The following is a 7,831-nucleotide window of genomic DNA, read 5'->3' as shown; positions in this document are numbered from 1 at the left end:
GCTGTTTTTTTTTTTTTTTTTCCTGGAAAACCTCTGTAGAACATGCCAGGTGTTCAGTGGGACCTTTCCTCTCTGACTGGAAGTGCTGGGTAACCCCTGGAAAGGTGTCAGCTTAGGTTCTCTGCAGTTTTTTGTCCAGCTAGGTGGAATTTCACCTATGCAGATGCAGATTAGCATTCAGCATTTTAGCAACCCCATGTTGTGTTGCTCCCTTCTCTCTCATACTCTGTCCAGCAAATCCCAGCTCTCTCTGTCTCTGTCTCCCTGGAGCCAGTCCCCTCTGCCTGCCCCACAGCAGGGAGCTGTGGCAGCCACTGAACCATCTCATTGGCCCTCTTCTCTCAAGGGTCACAGTCCAGAGACTGTTCCTCTTGTCTAAGGTCTCAAAACAGTTGTTTCATATAATTTGTCCAGTGTTTAGGTGTTTACGGTGGGACGGAAAGGCTAATCCAATTTCTCTGGAAGTGGAAGCCTCCACATATTTTCAAAAATTGTGCTAAGGCAGAACCCATGTTTTTCTATTTTAGTTCCCAGAAAAAAACTAGTTTTTTAAAATTGAGAATATATGTTGAGTTTCTCATACTCTCTTTCACTATCTATTGGGATGATTATACAATTTTTTTTCTAATCTGTTAATTTGGTGTTTTACATTATAAGATTTCCTAAAATTTGAACATTTCCCTCCAGTTACAGGGCATTTTATCTACATTGCCTTTTTTGATCTACACCGTGATCCTTAAAGCAGAGCTGTTTGTTTGTTTGTTTGTTTTTTATAGTAGAGAAAGAGTTTATTAAGCATAGCACTCAGTGAGTGGGAGATGGGAGGAATTTCTTAAATCCACCTCCCCAAGAATTTGGGAGAAAGATTTTTTTTTTCCTTAAATCATAGCTGTGTACATTAATGCAATCATGGGGTACCATGCACTGATTTTATATACAATTTGAAATATTTTCATCACACTGGTTAACATAGCCTTCCTGGCATTTTCTTAGTTATTGTGTTAAGACATTTATATTCTACATTTAGTAAGTTTCACATGTATCCTTGTAAGATGCACTGTAGGTGTGGTCCCACCAATTACCCTCCCACCACCCATCCTCCCTCCTCCCCTCCCCTCCTTTTCCCCTTTCCCCATATTCTTAGGCTATAATTGGGTTATAGCTTTCATATGAAAGCTATAAATTAGTTTCATAGTGGGGCTGAGTACATTGGATACTTTTTCTTCCGTTCTTGAGATACTTTGCTAAGAAGAATATGTTCCAGCTCCATCCATGTAAACATGAAAGAGGTAAAGTCTCCATCTTTCTTTAAGGCTGCGTAATATTCCATGGTGTACATATACCACAATTTATTAATCCATTCGTGGATCGATGGGCACTTGGGCTTCTTCCATGATTTAGCAATTATGAATTGGAAAACGGAGCTGTTCTAAGGATCAGATGAGATATTGTTATTCCTTATCTAGAGATGAGTGGCCCAGAGAGGGCTGGCAGGGCCAATGGCAGGGGCATGTGTGCTGGGAGCCTCAGGCATCCTTCCCTTGGAGTTGTACTGTCTCCTCCCCATATACCCTAGGGCAGCTTCTGCAGTCAATCTTGGGAATATTGATGTCCTACAAGGGTCAGGCTGGTTCCTGCCCCAAAAGGCTTCCATCTGGGGACAACTCTGAGGCTCTGAGGCCAGGCATGACTCTGGGTGGATCAGTCCCTCATTCTCATTGGGGTGGGGAGTTGAGTGGCCTTTCCCTTGCAGTTTGTTCCAGACCCAGAGAAGGAAGCCCTCTGTGTGCAGGGGTTACCTCCAGGCTGAAATAGGGTTCACTGACATCTTCAGTTGTAAAGGGAGCTATTGAAAACCACATCTACAGTTTTTCTAGCCACTTTTGGCTCAGCAATGCATATTGGAAAGGCATCCAGGTGGATGGGAAGACTGGATAGAGTTAAGTGACAGCAGATGCACTTGGACAGATGACCTTATTCTTCCAAACCCTGGTCTTTCCATTTGTAAAATGGGATTAACCATCCCAATCTAGTAGACAACTACAATAGTTCCATGAGCCCATATGTGTGGCAACTCCAGATCCTGTTTAGATAAGGGAAGCAACTGTCGCCCATAGAACATGTGCATCAGCATCTTAGCATCGTATTTATTTTACTTTAAAAAATTATTATTATTATTTTCTTTTTTCTTTTTGACACAGAGTCTCACTCTGTGCCCTGGGTAGAGTGCCGTGGCATTGTAGCTCACAGCAACCTCAAAGTCTTAGGCTCATGAGCCTCCTGCCTTAGCTTCCCGAGTAGCTGGGACTACAGACACCTGCCACCACACCCGGCTAACTTTTTCTATTTTTAGTAGAGGCAGGGTCTCGCTCTTTTCAGGCTGGTCTCAGAAGTGAGCTCAAGCAATCAGCCTGCCTCGGCCTCCCAGAGTGCTAGGATTACAGGAGTGCTAGCCACCACATTTTATTTAAACAGAGAGAAAAGGATCTTGCTCTCTCTGCTCTTCCTAGGTCTCCTATCCCCTCCCGGATCCCCAGCAGTTGGTGAACAGAAGTTGACTCTCAAGAATGTGCCAATTGCCTCCACTGAGAGTGTAGACTCAGTCAAATGCAGACATTTCATGACCGTGGTGTTAACAAGGAGTTGACAGCCTGTCTGGTTCCTTCTGTCACTGAACATTCTTGGTCCGAGGCTGATCTGTGCAACATGCTGAGTGACAGATCTCTTGGTTCTGCAGCAGAGGCAAGTGGCTTATCCTCCACAGCTACAGTAGTCTGGCTGCCCCTCTCGCTTCAAGGACAAGTGAGAATTCCATGAGGGTCTGCAAATATATACACGGCCAGTTCTTAGGATCCAGGCCTCAGGGAGACAGCTTTTCCGTGGCGGAAGTGGTAGGCTCCCAGAATTGTCCTGGGGTTTGGGTGAAAAAGGAGTCCATGCTCCTACCTGAGAGCCTGGGCCATTTCAGACGAGCAGTTTCTGGGAAGCAGAGCTCCTAGCTGGCTTCCAGAATCTCTCAGGAAATTTACCAGCCAAAGACTTATTTTTTATTGTGGTAAAATGCACATAATAAAATTCATCACCTTCACCATTTTAAATGTACAGTTCAGTGGTATTAAGTGTATTCACATTGTTGTGAAACCGTCACCATCATCCTTCCACAGAAGTCTTTTCATCTTCCCGAAAGGAAACTCTGTTCCGGTTCAACCCTAACTCCCATTTCCTTCCCCCAGCTCTGGAATCCACTGCTCTACTTTCTGTCTCTATGAATTTGACTATTCTGGGTACCTCACAGAAGTACAATCTTACCATCTTTGTCCTTTGTGTCTGGATTAAGTCTCATCCATGTGGTAGCAGGTGTCAGAATTTCCTTCCTTTTCAGGCTGAGTAATACTCCACTGTATGGCCAGACGGCATTGTTTAGCCACTCCTGTGTCCAGGGTGCTTGGGGTGCTCCCACCTTTTGGATCTTGTGAATAATGCTGGTATGAATATTGGTGTGCAAATCTGTTTGAGTCCCTGCTTTCAATTCTTTTGGGAATATACCCAGAAGTGGAATTGCTGAGACATATGGTTAAACTAATGTAAGTTTTGAGCAACGGCCAAGCTGTTTTCCACCACAGTGGGGCCGTGTCGCATTCCTGCCAGCAGTGCACAAGGGCCCTGATTTCTCCGCATCCTCACCAACGCTTACTTTCTTGTTCCTTTATGTGCAAGTAAAAAAGCCAAACCATTCAAATGAATGCACACTGAACATGAAGTCATCTTCCAACCCTGTCTGTAGTCCCCCAGTTTCTTGTTTCATGTGTTTATTCTAGAATGTTCTGTGTATACAAACACTCATTTATGCGTCTATCTCCTACCTTTTTACTCAAGTGGTAGTTTCCTGTACAGACACACCCTCATCTTGTCTGTTGAACTTTTTTTTCAGAGTCTCACTTTGTCGTTCTCCGTGGAGTACCATGGCATAGTTCACAGTAACCTGCAATGCTTATGCTTATGCGATTCTCTCGCTTCAGCCTCCCCAGCAGTTGGGACTACAGGTGCCCACCACAATGCCTGGCTACTTTTAGAGGAGGGGGTCTAGCTCTTGCTCAGGCTGGTCTCGAACCTGTGAGCTCAGGCAATCCACCCACCTTGGCCTCCTAGAGTGCTGGGATTACAGATGTGAGCCACCACACCTAGCCCTGTCTGTTGTACTTAACGGCTTGTCCTGGGGTGAGTCCCACAGCTCTGTCAGCTTTGTCCTGTTTAACAGCTGCAGAGTATTCCTGGGAGGGCTGTGTTGTCACTGGTGGACAGGCACTGAGCTCGTTTCCAGACTGTGATGGCACATTTGTGTGATGCTTTTGTGTCCTCGGGGGATGCGATCATAGAAACAAAGCTGTTGGACAAAGGGTATGGGCATCAAGAGTGACAAATTGTCCCCAATTCTTACACCTACAATACTCGGCCCCCAGCCCAGCCTGCAGCCCCTTTAGCCCTCCTGTCTTGGGGCAGATGGTAGAGCCAAATGACTAAGGCATACCTGTGCCCCTGCTGGGGGCAATCCTGAGGCCCCTGCTCCAACCCCCGCTCCCCCAGCTCCAGACGGGTGCAGAGAGGAGGCAGTAGTGTCGGTGAGTGAGCTGGTGGTGATGGTGATGCTTGACACCATAGGAAGAAAAAGTGGCTTCTGAGGCCAGATCAGTTGCAGGCTTTGAATACAAGGGAGGCCACATGTAGTGATTTGTGTCTGCAGTCCCAGGGCTCTGGGAGGTTGATACAGGAGGATCACTTGAGCCCAGGAGTTCAAGGCTACAGTGAGCTGTGATCATACCACTGCACTTCACTCTGGGCGACAGAGCAAGACTTGGTTTCTTTTTTATTTTTTTGGAGGGGTGGTACAATGTGCTGGTTTTATATACAATTTGAAATGTTTTCATCAAACTGGTTAACATAGCCTTCACGGCATTTTCTTGTGTTAAGACGTTTATATTCTACACCTAGTAAATTTCACACGTACCCTTGTAAGATGCACCGTAAATGTGGTCCCACCAATTACCCTCCCTCTGCCCATTCCCCCTCCCTTCCCCTCCCTCTCTCCTTTCAAGACTTTGTTTCTTAAAACAAACAAACAAACAAACCACAGAACCAAACTTAAAAAGGAAAAACAAACAAGGGGAAGGAGGAGGAAGTGTTAAATAAAAAAAAACAGAGTTAACCAAGCTTCCTGGGAAAAGCCATTCCTGGGGCAATAGGGCAACACCATCCCCACTCCTTGACCAAAGATACCTGGCAATGGCCTGGCCTGGCTGAGCAGGGAGCAAAGCGAGGGAGCAGCAGCCAGGATGGAGGGGCCAGCCTGGGCCTTTGGAGTGAATAGTCCAGCCTGACTTGTCCCACATGCATTCATGCATCTGATCAATAAGTCACTTCATGGCCAATTAATTACATTCCTTCTTTTTGGTGATCTTTGGCCTTCCAGGCCACGTGGGGGACATCTGAACAAACAGCAGGCGTTGATCAGGCCAAACACATCTGGGCAGCTCAGCTGAGGATGCCACACAGGCATTCCCTTGCTTGAGGGGGGGGGGCTCCTCGTTAGCTCCTGGGGTCTCACATCAGAGTGCTCAGCCAGTCCCTGAGACTGGTGGGGTCGCTGACCTTCCAGGAGCATCTTTAAGGTCCTGTTGGACCCAGAGAGTCTATTATGCTGAGCAACTTCAAGACCCTCTAAAGGGATGCCTTTATCTGATCGCATTTTCAATGTTAAACATTTAGCATTTTACAATTTATTACATGCATAGAAAAACTCCAAAAGGCTGATAATTCCCTGAGCTCTTACTATGCTAACCAGCCACAGTTTTAAGAGTATAACCTATACTATCTCATTTAATTCTCTATTCCCTACTAACCCCGTTAGGTAGGTACTATCATGACTCCCATTTTGTAGATGGGAAAGTGAGAAGCAGAGCGTTTAAGTTTCCCAAGATCATGTCACGAGGAGGCGGTGGAGCCAAGAACCCAGGGGGCTCAGGATTCAGGCCTCAGTGCTTACGATCCTGCCAGACTCCAGAGGAAGAGGCTGGGAGGAGGAGCCGTGGAACTGTCTTTATTGTGGTCTGTAGGTAGAAGGGACATCTCTCTCTCCCTTTTTAAAAATTAACCTGTTTTGATACACTTATAGATTCACCTGCAGTTATAAGAATAGCAGAGAGGCCCCGCGTAGAGCATGCCCAGTTTGCTAACACAGGTATTTTCATCCTTCTCTGTTTTCCGATACGCCACTTTCAGAGGAGCTTATCTCTTTATTGGAGGTCCCTCAGGACTGACAGTAAGGTCCTGGAAGGCAGCCTCACTCTCCAACATCCAGGTCTTTTCCAACAGACTCCTGAGGGTTAAGTCACATGGTCTGGCCCAGGTGCAATAGACACTCGGCCAGTGACTGCACAGTCACAGAACCAGATGCCAGCGTCTTGGCCTGGGGTATGACTTGTGACCCCCCCCCCCCCCGCCTCCATTCCCTCTGTCTTGCTTAAAACCCCTCACTTCCTGTAGCACTGTCAAGATGCCTTGGGATGTCAGAAATGAAAACACTACTCCAAAGGGGATGTGGTGTGCTGGTTCACAAACCTGCACAGGCTAGAGGCAGGGGTCAAAGCCGGCTAACTCGGGGCAGCGTGCCGTCGGTGAATGGCTTTCCACAGTGTGAGCTTCAGTGGTGGCTGGTCCCTTGGATGTGAGAGGCCACCAGCCAGCTGCAGGCCTGTGCGCCTCCTTCAGCTCCTCGGAGAGTGGAGGTTCTCCCGGAGCTCGCGGTACCCTGACTGGGCCAGAGGCCCTTACGGCTGCCAGTTAGCAGGAGTCCCCATGCACACACCTCTTCCCTTCTCCCCGTGGTTCTCAGACTTGGTGTGTATGTGAGACCCTAGAAATGTGTTACACACACATCTGTGAAGACTGTGCCTTGTATGTGGTTTAAGGGATTGTCAGGATTTTTCTATAATAGGCAGAATAATGGTTCCCGGAAGGTCCACACTAATCCTCGAACCTCCTGAGTGGGTGATGCTCTATGACGAAGGGGAACAAAGGCTGCTCATCGCTGACCTGGACCATCCGGGTGGGCCCGTGTGATCCCAGGTCCTTCAATATGGCTGCGGGTGACGGAGAAGAGGTGACAGAAGCAGCAAAGCAGGGCAATGCTGGCTGTGAGAACAGGGGAGGGGCGGAAAGCCAAGACAGGCAGATTCTAAAGGTTGAAAAGATAAGGAAATGGATTCTCCCCAGGGCCTCCAGAAGGAGCACAGTCCTGTGGACACCTGGACTTCAGCTCAGTGAGATCCATTTTGGGTTTCTGAACTGCAGAACTGTAAAAGCATAAGTTTTGTGTTGTTGCAGGTCACTATGTTTGTGATGATTTGCCATGGTGGTCACAGAAAGCTAATGGGGGACATGTGGGCTGTGGCATTTTTCCCTGAGCCCCTCACGGGGGGGGGGAGGGGTGTCCAACTTCACTGTTTCTCCTTTCTCCTCCAGAACATAAGCGCTGGTTTGTCCAGAGCAGGGCTCCTGTCTTCCCCCTGCCCCGCACAGTGCCTGGCGCTGAGAAGGGCTCAGGAAATGTTGAGAGTGACTGATGCTGCCAGGGCCTGGCCCACTGGGCTTGTCTTGCCCAGCTGCTCCTCCATAGCAGGGGTCTCTCACTTTATTCCGGGTGTCCTGGTGGTCCCAGCTCAGGGCTGAAGCCTGTATGCACTGAGCAGAGATGGAGCGAGGGGAGAGAGGGTTTTCCTCTGGAGTTGGGGCTGCCGGCTGCTTTGGGGACACCTGTGCCCTTTCCCTGGCCTGT

General features: G+C 48.0%; 1 protein-coding gene across 1 annotated transcript in view; it reads right to left on the bottom strand.

Moving 5' to 3' along the window:
* Nucleotides 1-5,282: 5,282 nt before the first annotated feature.
* KBTBD12 (kelch repeat and BTB domain containing 12) overlaps nt 5,283-7,831 on the bottom strand; it is a 93,330-nt gene continuing 90,781 nt past the window's right edge. The window contains exon 8 of the transcript XR_008381684.1: nt 5,283-5,669. The gene's annotated coding sequence lies outside the window, so the exon portion shown is untranslated. The remainder of the gene's footprint in view (nt 5,670-7,831) is intronic.

Source organism: Nycticebus coucang, chromosome 8 (genome assembly GCF_027406575.1).
Source record: "Nycticebus coucang isolate mNycCou1 chromosome 8, mNycCou1.pri, whole genome shotgun sequence".
Taxonomy (NCBI): Eukaryota; Metazoa; Chordata; class Mammalia; order Primates; family Lorisidae; genus Nycticebus; species Nycticebus coucang.
Note: the sequence above shows the minus strand (reverse complement) of the source record. Positions and strands in the feature narration are given on the sequence as shown.